This window comes from Pongo pygmaeus, chromosome 18 (assembly GCF_028885625.2).
Source record: "Pongo pygmaeus isolate AG05252 chromosome 18, NHGRI_mPonPyg2-v2.0_pri, whole genome shotgun sequence".
Taxonomy (NCBI): domain Eukaryota; kingdom Metazoa; phylum Chordata; class Mammalia; order Primates; family Hominidae; genus Pongo; species Pongo pygmaeus.
In genome coordinates, this window is record NC_072391.2 from 77,858,164 (window position 1) to 77,868,391 (window position 10,228).

Genomic DNA, 10,228 nt, shown 5'->3' on the forward strand with positions numbered 1-10,228 from the left:
AGACATGATTCAACTCACAACAAGCAGCCAGAAACTCAATTTCTTTCTTTCTTTCTTTCTTTCCTTCCTTCTTTCTTTCTTTCCTTTTCTTTCTTTCTTTCTTCCTTCCTGCCTTCCTTCCTTCTTTCTCTTTCTTTCTTTCTTTTTTTTTTTTTTTGATGGAGTTTTGCTCTTGTCGCCCAGGCTGGAATGCAACAGTGCGATCTCAGCTCCTCAGCTCACTGCAACCTCCACCTCCCAAGTTCAAGCGATTATCCTGTCTCAGCCTCCTGAGTAGCTGGGATTACAGGCGCCCACCACCATGCCCAGCTGCTTTTTCTATTTTTATTAAAGATGGGGTTTTGCCATGTTGGCCAGGCTGGTCTCAAACACCTGACCTCAGGTGATCCACCCGCCTCAGCTTCCCAAAGTGCTGGGGTTACAGGCATAAGCCACCACACCTGGCCCAGAAATTCAGTTTCTAAACAAGGAAATTCAAAGAAACAGAGGAAGGGCTTTTTCTCTTCCCTCACAGAGGGACCCCTGGTCAGGCACTCAGCGCCTTTGATCTTAAGTCTCCATCTCTGTCTTTGTTCACCTGCTGCTGAGGTACTGGTCTCAGAAGAAGAGGCCAGCTCAGCACTGCAACAGGAAAAAGGAAGAGCATGGGGGAGGGAGTTCAAGCTTCATAATATGGTGCCCTCTTAATTGCAGTATTCTGGGGCAAAACCCTATGACCCGTTCTAGTTAAGACTCTACTCATAAAATACTTCTTCCAGATGGGGTCCTTGACTGCAAGCATGGAAACCAACTCTGGATGATTTTAATGGAAAGGAAATCTATTTTAAAGATAGGATCTAGCTCACTCAATAGCCAAGAAGGCTGGAGGACCAACTTAAACAGTGGCCAGGAGCAAGGGAGTCTAAGAGACAGCCAAAATCAGAACCAGCCAGCCCAATGCAGACATTAGTGCCACTGAGCATGGTCCCGCTGCCATGGGCCCACAGCCCTGCTGCCGGTAGGCCTTTGACATTACCACTGCTACCACCACACTAACAGCAAAGATTCTTCACTACCCCTGACTTTTTAGGCCACTGGCTCCAGACTCATAGTCATTGGATGAGCTTGATCCTAGCACACCCATCTAAGGACTTGTTGCAAGGAAGTCTGGGAAAGCATGAATTTATCTTCTTGAGCCTTAATAGAGAAAGATGGCCACTGACTCCTCCTACAATGAGTCATACCCTGAGCAGTTACACAAATATAGGAAGGAGGTTCAAATGTTGGGCAAACAATGCAAAGTTGGTTTTTAGGGAAGATTCAATCTGGGTGTCCAGGAGCAAAGGTAAGATGGCAGGTGTCAGGGCCAAATCTGCTAAAAAGGGAGTTCACAGCTCATGGACTGGAGAGATTGGTGCCAGAAGTCTCTGAGAGGCCACAGAGACAGAACATAGATTAGGGATTGCCCTGGGCTGCAGATGGGGGAATGGGGAGTGGCTGCTTTTTAAGGAGATAAAAATGTTCTGGAATTAGATTGTGGTGATGGCGGCATGACATTGTAAATATACTAAAAACCACTGAATTGTACACATTAAAAGGGTGAATTTTATGTTATATGATTTTACCTCAAAAAAAAAGTTTCAGAGGGGTAGCCAGACCCCTCAAGTTCAAGTTCGCAAAGAAACAGAATTCCATCATCAAAAACTAATGCAATGGGCACCGGAGTTCCGTTAAGTTCCCCATAAGAGTGATTCAATTTGATGAACATGTGTTGGTCTAGAGGAATGGAATCAGTGGGCCAAATACGTCAGTGGTCCCAAATCTCCCACTTTCTTCTTGGAAAAGACTCCATCTCTTTGCTCGCTGAGTCACAATGAAGACAAACGTTCCCCGTTGTTTCTGCTCAGAATCACTGGAAGAGAATGCCCAGTGATGATGGGTTTTCTACCTGAGATAGAAGCTTTTTGTTTTAAATGAACTTATATTGGGGCAATAGGGGACACAGAATACAGAACTAGAATATGAACGATATTTGGTGTCGTAGAGCCTGTGGCCCCTATGCCAGGGACTGCCCACTGAATCCTCTCCCCATTCTGTGAGGTGGGGAGAGGATTGGGGTTGGGGCTGGTGGTAACTAGCTCCCTTTTCACAGATAAGAAAAGTGAGCCACAGAGAAATGGTGTCATTGGTGTCTGGGATGTCTGCCTTCAGAATTCTCAACCAATCTTCATTACCACATCTGCCTTGGGCATATTTATGCAAGGATGTAGCATGCCATGGGAGTAAGTAAGGTGGTGGGAGTGCAGGGAGAAGAACGGAGATAAGGGCGAGACCCTGTAGAAGAGACCGAATAACTTTGAAGGACAGAAGTGTTCAATTTTCCATTTTTAATTTTGGGGCTATGCGTGCCCAAACCTTTAGCCAAGTCTCTTGTAGAAACAAAGGTCTTGTGTATGCAGAGTTTTTTTTTTGTTTTTGTTTTTGTTTTTTCTGTTGTTGTTGCTGTTGTTGTTTTGGCAGGAGGTGGTTGACTGGTTAATAAAAGAAGATAAGTTTCACATTTGGATCCAGGCTGGCAGAAACAAAGGAACAGAGATGAGATTTAGAGATGGGAACTTCCTAAAAGAAGCCAGAAGTCAGATCTAAAGGTGAACTTGAGGTGGTAAAACCACCTTGGAATTCACAGGAATTGCAGCTACTCATAACTAGATCTTAAGGGGTGGGGAGACCGCATCGTTATATGGATTCTGCATTTCTTACCCCCCATATTAGGCTTTGAGCCTTTTCAGGCCAGGATCCAAATTTGGGTTCATCTTCAAAGTTCCACTAGCACATTGTAAGGACTCCATAACTGTTTGCTGAATTAATACATTCAAGGAGAGGCTTCTTGTGCATACATCATTATGTAAGTCAGAAATTGTATTTGCCTACAAGTAAAAGACCAGATTTCAGTGTTTAAACAGGTAAGAAATCGAAAGGTGAGCATAAATTCTGCTGTATGTCACAATGTCACAAATGTGCTTCTATCATTGTGTTCTTCATGTCTTTCAAATATCCTCATGATCCCAAAGTGGCTGCTGTGTCTCCAGGCCACACCCCACCACTCCCACCCTCCCCACTCAACCACATCCCCACCTCTCCCACCCTCCCCACTCAACCACACCCCCACCGCTCTTGTTCTCCCCACTCAACCACACCCCAACTTCTCCCACCCTCCCTACTCAAACACACCCCCACCACTCCCATTCTCCCCACTCAACCACATCCCCACCACTCCCATCCTCCCCACTCAACCACACCCCCACCTCTCCTATTCTCCCCACTCAACCACACCCCCACCTCTCCCACCCTCCCCACTCAACCACACCCCCACCATTCCCACCCTCCCCACTCAAACACACCCCCACCATTCCCACCCTCCCCACTCAACCACATCCCCACCATTCCCACCCTCCCCACTCAACCACACCCCCACCTCTCCCACCCTCCCCACTCAACCACACCCCCACCATTCCCACCCTCCCCACTCAAACACACCCCCACCATTCCCACCCTCCCCACTCAACCACATCCCCACCACTCCCACCCTCCCCACTCAACCACACCCCCACCTCTCCCATTCTCCCCACTCAACCACACCCCCACCTCTCCCACCCTCCCCACTCAACCACACCCCCACCATTCCCACCCTCCCCACTCAAACACACCCCCACCATTCCCACCCTCCCCACTCAAACACACCCCCACCATTCCCACCCTCCCCACTCAACCACATCCCCACCACTCCCACCCTCCCCACTCAACCACACCCTGACCTCTCCCATTCTCCCCACTCAACCACACCCCCACCTCTCCCACCCTCCCCACTCAACCACACCCCCACCATTCCCACCCTCCCCACTCAAACACACCCCCACCATTCCCACCCTCCCCACTCAACCACATCCCCACCATTCCCACCCTCCCCACTCAACCACACCCCCACCTCTCCCACACTCCCCACTCAAACACACCCCCACCATTCCCACCCTCCCCACTCAACCACACCCCCACCTCTCCCACCCTCCCCACTCAACCACACCCCCATCTCTCCCACCCTCCTCACCTCCTCCACAACGAGTTCTTATGGCTCCAGCCACACCAGTTCCTTCTGAGAGCCTTGTTCTCGTCTTCTCCATGCTCCTTCCTGCCGCATGTTCATGTCAGGAGGAAGAAAAGGAAAGAGACCAGTGGTTTTCTCTGAGCCAGGCTTTACTTGAGAAGGAAAGGCTTTCCAGGAACCTCTGGCTACATTTCACCAGCTAGAACTGGCTCCAAGTGGAGGGAGGCAAGGTAGAAGGGAGTTGATACATAGGTCGTAAGAAAGGAAGGGTCTTGACGTTCCTTTCAACCCAGCTGGGGATCTATCTGAAATGTAAGCATTGTTGATATCATTGCAAGAGTGACAATGGCTATGAAGGAGAAAGACAGGTGCCAGCAAATGAGGAAACTGAGGCTGTGAGAGATGAACTTGCCTTAAATTACACAGCTGGGACTCTAGGGGACTTAGAAGCCCATTGTCTTTATACCAGCTGCTGGGAGAGCAGACAGCAGCAGCCTCTCCTCTCCCGTTCTCCAGGTTCCTTCCAGTGAGGTCTGTGTTTGTTCTTTCTCAGAGGCCAGGCCAAGCCAGACCTCACAGGCAAAGCACTTTGTCTGGCGGCAAAGTCTTATATCAAACAAATTAAAGGCCTCTCAGGTCTGCAACTCTGCTCCTGCCTCGAAGCCAGGGATGGAGGGATGATGCTGGGGCCACAGGTACTCTGAGTCATCGCCGGGGGGTGGCAGCTCTGGATAAGGCAGCAGTAGACCTCGGGCAGCCCCGCACTCCTGGGGACCAGGGGCCTGGCCTGGAAAGGACCTGCATTACTGGGGATTCACACCACCCTCCCCTCACCCTGGACACCCTGCCATGATGGCTCAGGTCACAGACTAGACTGGGCCCCTCTGCCAGCCTTCCCCCGACTTCACAATGCTGTATTATCAGAAACCAAGAGGTGTACAGCAGAGTCTGGGTTGGGTTGGGGGGAGTGGTAATGACTCTCTATGACTCATTTTGAAGGGCCCAGAGTCAGCGTGAGAGGGGGTGGAGGGCAAACCCAATAGCAGCTCAGAGGAGCCACAACCAGCCATAAAAATAGGTTTCATATCACAGCCTGGTACATCCACTGCAGATAAGCATACAGCACAGAAACACATTTGCAGCAGCAACCCTTCCTTCACTCCGTGAAATAAACTGTGATTTTATTCTATTCTATTTCCTTCCTTCCTTCCTTCCTTCCTTCCTTCCTTCCTTCTTTCCTTCCTTCCTTCCTTCCTTCTTTCTGTTCTCTCTCTCTCTCCATCTCTCTTTGACAAATGCTGGTTGGTTGAGACCCAAAAAAATAATGTCATGATACCTTGAGGGGAAACCTGTTGTTAAATTATGGTGACTTATCATATTGGCTTTGCAGCACAACTGAACTCGGTTTGAACTTGCTGATGTGTGAACCAAGCCAAGTAACTTAGTCTCTGGCATCGGACCACTTTTCTAAACCACTAACACCATGATTCCAGTTCCTGACCTTTCTTCTGGACCATACCATGACCTCCAACCCGTCCTCTCTAAAATGCACCCTGGACCTCGTGGCTGCACATTCCCACTGCATGCACTTTCCACCTGCAGCCCACCAGCCCTTGTCCACACCCCTCATGCATTCCTTTTGATCTTAATAAAAAGACAAAGTTCCTGCCTTGGCTGGAAAAATCAACAAAGGCTAAGTGGTTTCCCACTCTCCCCACTCAAGTCCACCCCCACTACTCCACCCTCCCACCCTCCCAACTCAACACCACCACCACCACTCCCGCCCCCCTACTCAACCCCACCCCACCACTCCACCCTCCCCACTCAACCCCACCCCACGACTCCACCCTCCACACGCAACCCCACCCTCACCACTCCCACCCTCCCCACTCAACCTCACCCTCACCACTTCCATCCTCCACACTCAGCCCCACTCCACCACTCCATCCTCCACACTCAACCCCACCCCTACCACTCCCATCCTCCACACTCAACCTCACCCCCATGACTCCACCCTCCCCACTCAACCCCACCCCCATGACTCCACCCTCCCCATTCAACCCCACCCTCACCACTTCCACCCTCCACACTCAACTCCACCCCACCATTCCCACCCTCCACACTCAATCTCACCCCCAACACTCCCACCCTCAATCTCACCCCCACCACTCCCACCCTCCCCACTCATTCTCACCCCCACCACTCCATCCTCCCCACTCAACTGCACCCCATCACTCCCACCCACCCCACTCAGTCTCACCCCCACCACTCCATCTTCCACATTCAACCCCACCCCTACCACTCCCACCCTCCCCACTCAACCCCACTCCCACCACTCCCACCCTCCACACTCAACCCCACCCCCACCACTCCGACCCTCCACACTCAATCCCACCCTCACCACTTCCACCCTCCACACTCAACCCCACCCTCACCACTCCCACTCTCCCCATTCAACCCCACCCCACCTCTCCCTCCCTCCACACTCAACCCCACCCCCACCACTCCCACCCTCCACACTCAACCTACTTCCATCACTCCCACACTTCCCCCAAAATGGGGAAGGAGGAAGGGAAGAAAGGGGGTCTGAAATGCAATAATGTATGTAAGGAATTTAGCACTATTTTTGGCATAGAGTGAGCACTCACTCAAGGTGGGGACCATCTCTATCCCCAAGTGCTGATGTTGAAACTAATTGCTGAGAGGAGAGAAGTGTCTAGGCATTGGGTGATGAGGTCAGATCTGTGTTTTAGGAGTGGTGTATACTTTTGCTGGCTTCTGCTCTTTGGTTCCATCTTTGAAAGCCCATGACCTTCTGTTCTTCCTGACGTCATGGGTGCTCTCGTCCTATCCCGTGGCTACATCCCGCCTCTGGGCTGGAGACCCCCACACTCATATCACTAGCCCAGCTTCTGTCCTTGACTCCAGGCTCGTTCATCCAGCTGCCTGCTGGACATGTCCCCTCAACTCTCCAGCGGGCAACTCAAAATGATCATGGCCACAAAACCCCTTGACCAGCCTCTCCTCCCCACTCAAGCCTGCCCTCTCTCCCCATCTCAGTAAAGGGCACCTTCTTCATTCTGGGCTTTCCTTCACAGCCCCACATCCTCCATCAGCAAGTCTTTGTGGTTCTACCTCAAAATAAATCCCCAATGGACGCTCTCCAGTCCCACTGGCACCATCCAAGCCTCCATCGTGGCTCATTTCCCAGGATCGGCAGAATAATAGGCCCCAAAGGTGCCCACTACCCCAAATCTCCAAAACTTGTGACTGGGTGACCTCACATGGCAACAGGGACTTTCGAGATGTGATTAAGCTAAGGACCTTGAGAGAGTGAGATTATCCTTGTTGTCTAGATGAGCCCGGTGGTAGTCCATTCTTGAACTGCTATAAAGAAACATCTGAGACTGGGTCATTTGTAAAAAAAGAGGTTTAATCGGCTCACAGTTCTGCAGGCTGTACATGAAGCATGGTAGCATCTCTTTCTGGGGAGGCTTCTGGAAGCTTCTCTTCATGGTGGAAGGCAAATCGAGAGCAGGCGCCCCACATGGCGAAAGCAGGAGCAAGAGAGGCAGGGGGAGACGCTCCCTATTTTTAAATGACCTGATCTCATGAGAATTCACTCACTATCAAGAGGACAGTACCAAGGGGGAGGGTACTGTCCCCATTCATGAGAAATCCACCCCCATGATCCAGTCACCTCCCACTAGGCCCCACCTCCAACACTCAGGACTACATTTCAATATGAGATTTGGGCAGGCTCACAGATCCAAACTATATTAAGTCCAATGTAATCAGAGGGGTCCTTAGCAAAGGGAGGCAGGAGGGTCAGAGTTACTGGAGAGGTGATGATGAGGGAGAGACAGAGAGAGAAGGAGGAGGGAGATTTGAAAATGCTATATTTCTGTTTTTTAAGATGGGTGAGAAGCCACAAACTGCATCTGCAGGCAGCCTCTAGAAGCTGGGAAAGGCAAGGAATGGATTCTCCCTTGGAGCTTCCAGAAGGAACACAGTCCTGCTGACACCTTGATTTTAACCCAGTGAGACCCATGTCAGATTTCTGACCTACAAAACCATGGGATAATAAATGTGTGTGTGTGTGTTTTTTTTAAGCCACATGAGATTTGTGGTAAGCTTGTTACAGCAGCAATGGGAAACTCACCCACCTCTTCACTGTCTCTGCCTCTTAACTGGTCTCCCTAGGGTTCCTCTCGGCCTGTTACTCCATTCTCTGCACAGTAGACAACGTGGGCTTCATAAAAGCTTCTATCAGATCACATCACTTTGGCAAAGAAAACCTTCCAATGGCTTCTATCGTCCTTAGAACAAAATTCCAACTCTTCAACATGGCTGAAGAAGTCCAGTTCCTGGTCTCTCTGAGTATACCCTCCTTCTGATGTCCCCCTCTTGCCCCTGCTTCTCTAGACTCTAGACACCCTGGATGCCTTTCTGTTCCTTGAGAAATTCACCCATGTTGCCACCTCCAGGCATTTTTCTGGGCTGTTTCTCTTCTAGGAATTTTCTTGTCATTTGTCTTTAAGGGCTTGGTCTGAGGTCTTCTCTGATGACATCTGCATGTTAAAAAAAAAAAGCCTCTCTCTCCTTGGCAAATCTCTATCATGTTCCCCTGCTTTATTTAATCTCTACCATTTATCAGTAACTGAAATGATCTTATTCATTTATTTATTTATTTGCCTACAATTGTGTAGTCGATGCAGGGAGTTAGGCAATTGTTTCTCAGTCCCCCAGCACTTGAATGATGGCTGGGCTATGGCAGCACTCGATATTTATCAGTTTGGATGAAGGAATGCATGCATGCATGAATGAATGAAAGGAGGAACGCAGCCCTGTATAGTGGCTGATGCAGAGTCAGTGTTGAATAAATATGACTTATTTAATATCCTTATCATGATGATCACCAATGAGAAAGCGGCTTGCTCACCATGAAGTCCTACACACATGTGTGGCTTCCTCATTAACTGTGTTAGCTCCCCTGCTCGGGGAGAGCCAGCTGGGACTGCCTTGGGTCTCAGCACCCCAAGAATCAAGTTCAAAGACTCAGGGGCCTGGCATGGGTTGCAGGAAGCCTGAGCTGGCAGAGACCCAGTCTAGTGACCAGACAAGAAGAAAGAAACTTCCTTGGAGGAGACGCTTGTGTTATTACAAGTGCAAACTTAGAGAGGCAACAAATGCCTATTTCTCAGTGTATGCGCACACACACACACACACACACACACACACACACACCCCACCTCAGACCCACCAGGGCCCTGCCAGACAGATCCAGCAGATGAGAAACTGGAGGATGAATTTGCAGATGCCTCCCAAGGCGCTGTCTGGAGTGACCCTCCCATCATTAACACTCTATGCAGCTGAGCACATGCTTTTTATTGGGATGAGTATAAATAAACAACAACAGGAGACATGAAAAAATGACCCCCAGAGGAAACCCGATCCTCAGGCAATTAGAGCACTTCTGTTCAGATAATTGCCGGTTGAGATGGTGAGCTGGGTGCCAATCCTCCAAAGGCAACAACACTGGCCACCACAGGCTGATTGCAGCACCCCCAGCCATGCAAGCCTCCCTGCTTTTGTCTGCTGCTCAGTGAAGGGACACCCAGAGTATGAACAGTGCGGGCACCATGTTCAGTGAATCTGGCAGTGAGTGTGGCCAAGGCAGGGGTTCTCACAGGGGTGGGTGATTTTAGTCCCCAAGGTAAGTTTGGCAATGTCTGGAAACAATTTTTGTTGCTCCATCTGGCATTTAATGGGTGGAGGCCAAAGATGCTGCTAAATGCCCTGCAATGCCCAGGATAAGCTCCCACAATAGAGAATTGTACAGCCCAAAGTTATCTGCAGTGCTGCAGTTGAGAAGCCCTGGTTTAGAGAGAGGAGCTTCCTAAACATCTACAAAGGCAGAAGTTGCTAATTGACTCGGAACACCCACCATGGGCCAAACACTGTCAAACATAAGGCTCCATCACTGAATCCTCATAACAGCATTATGAGGTTTAATTACCACCTTCGTTTCACAGATAATGAATGAAACTGAAATGCAAAGGAGCTTCTAGAAGATGTTAAGCAACTTCTTCAAGATCGCACTGCTAGTCCACACACAGCCAGCCTTCGAAGCCAAATTAACCCCAA

At 49.9% G+C, this 10,228-nt stretch overlaps 1 long non-coding RNA gene across 1 annotated transcript; it reads right to left on the bottom strand.

Moving 5' to 3' along the window:
- Positions 1-2,351: 2,351 nt before the first annotated feature.
- On the bottom strand, positions 2,352-4,382 carry LOC129015354 (uncharacterized). The gene is made up of 3 exons (XR_008494541.1): positions 4,085-4,382; positions 2,740-2,906; positions 2,352-2,551 (listed from the first exon to the last, which is right to left on the bottom strand). It is a non-coding gene; the product is annotated as an uncharacterized LOC129015354 (long non-coding RNA).
- Positions 4,383-10,228: the final 5,846 nt, after the last annotated feature.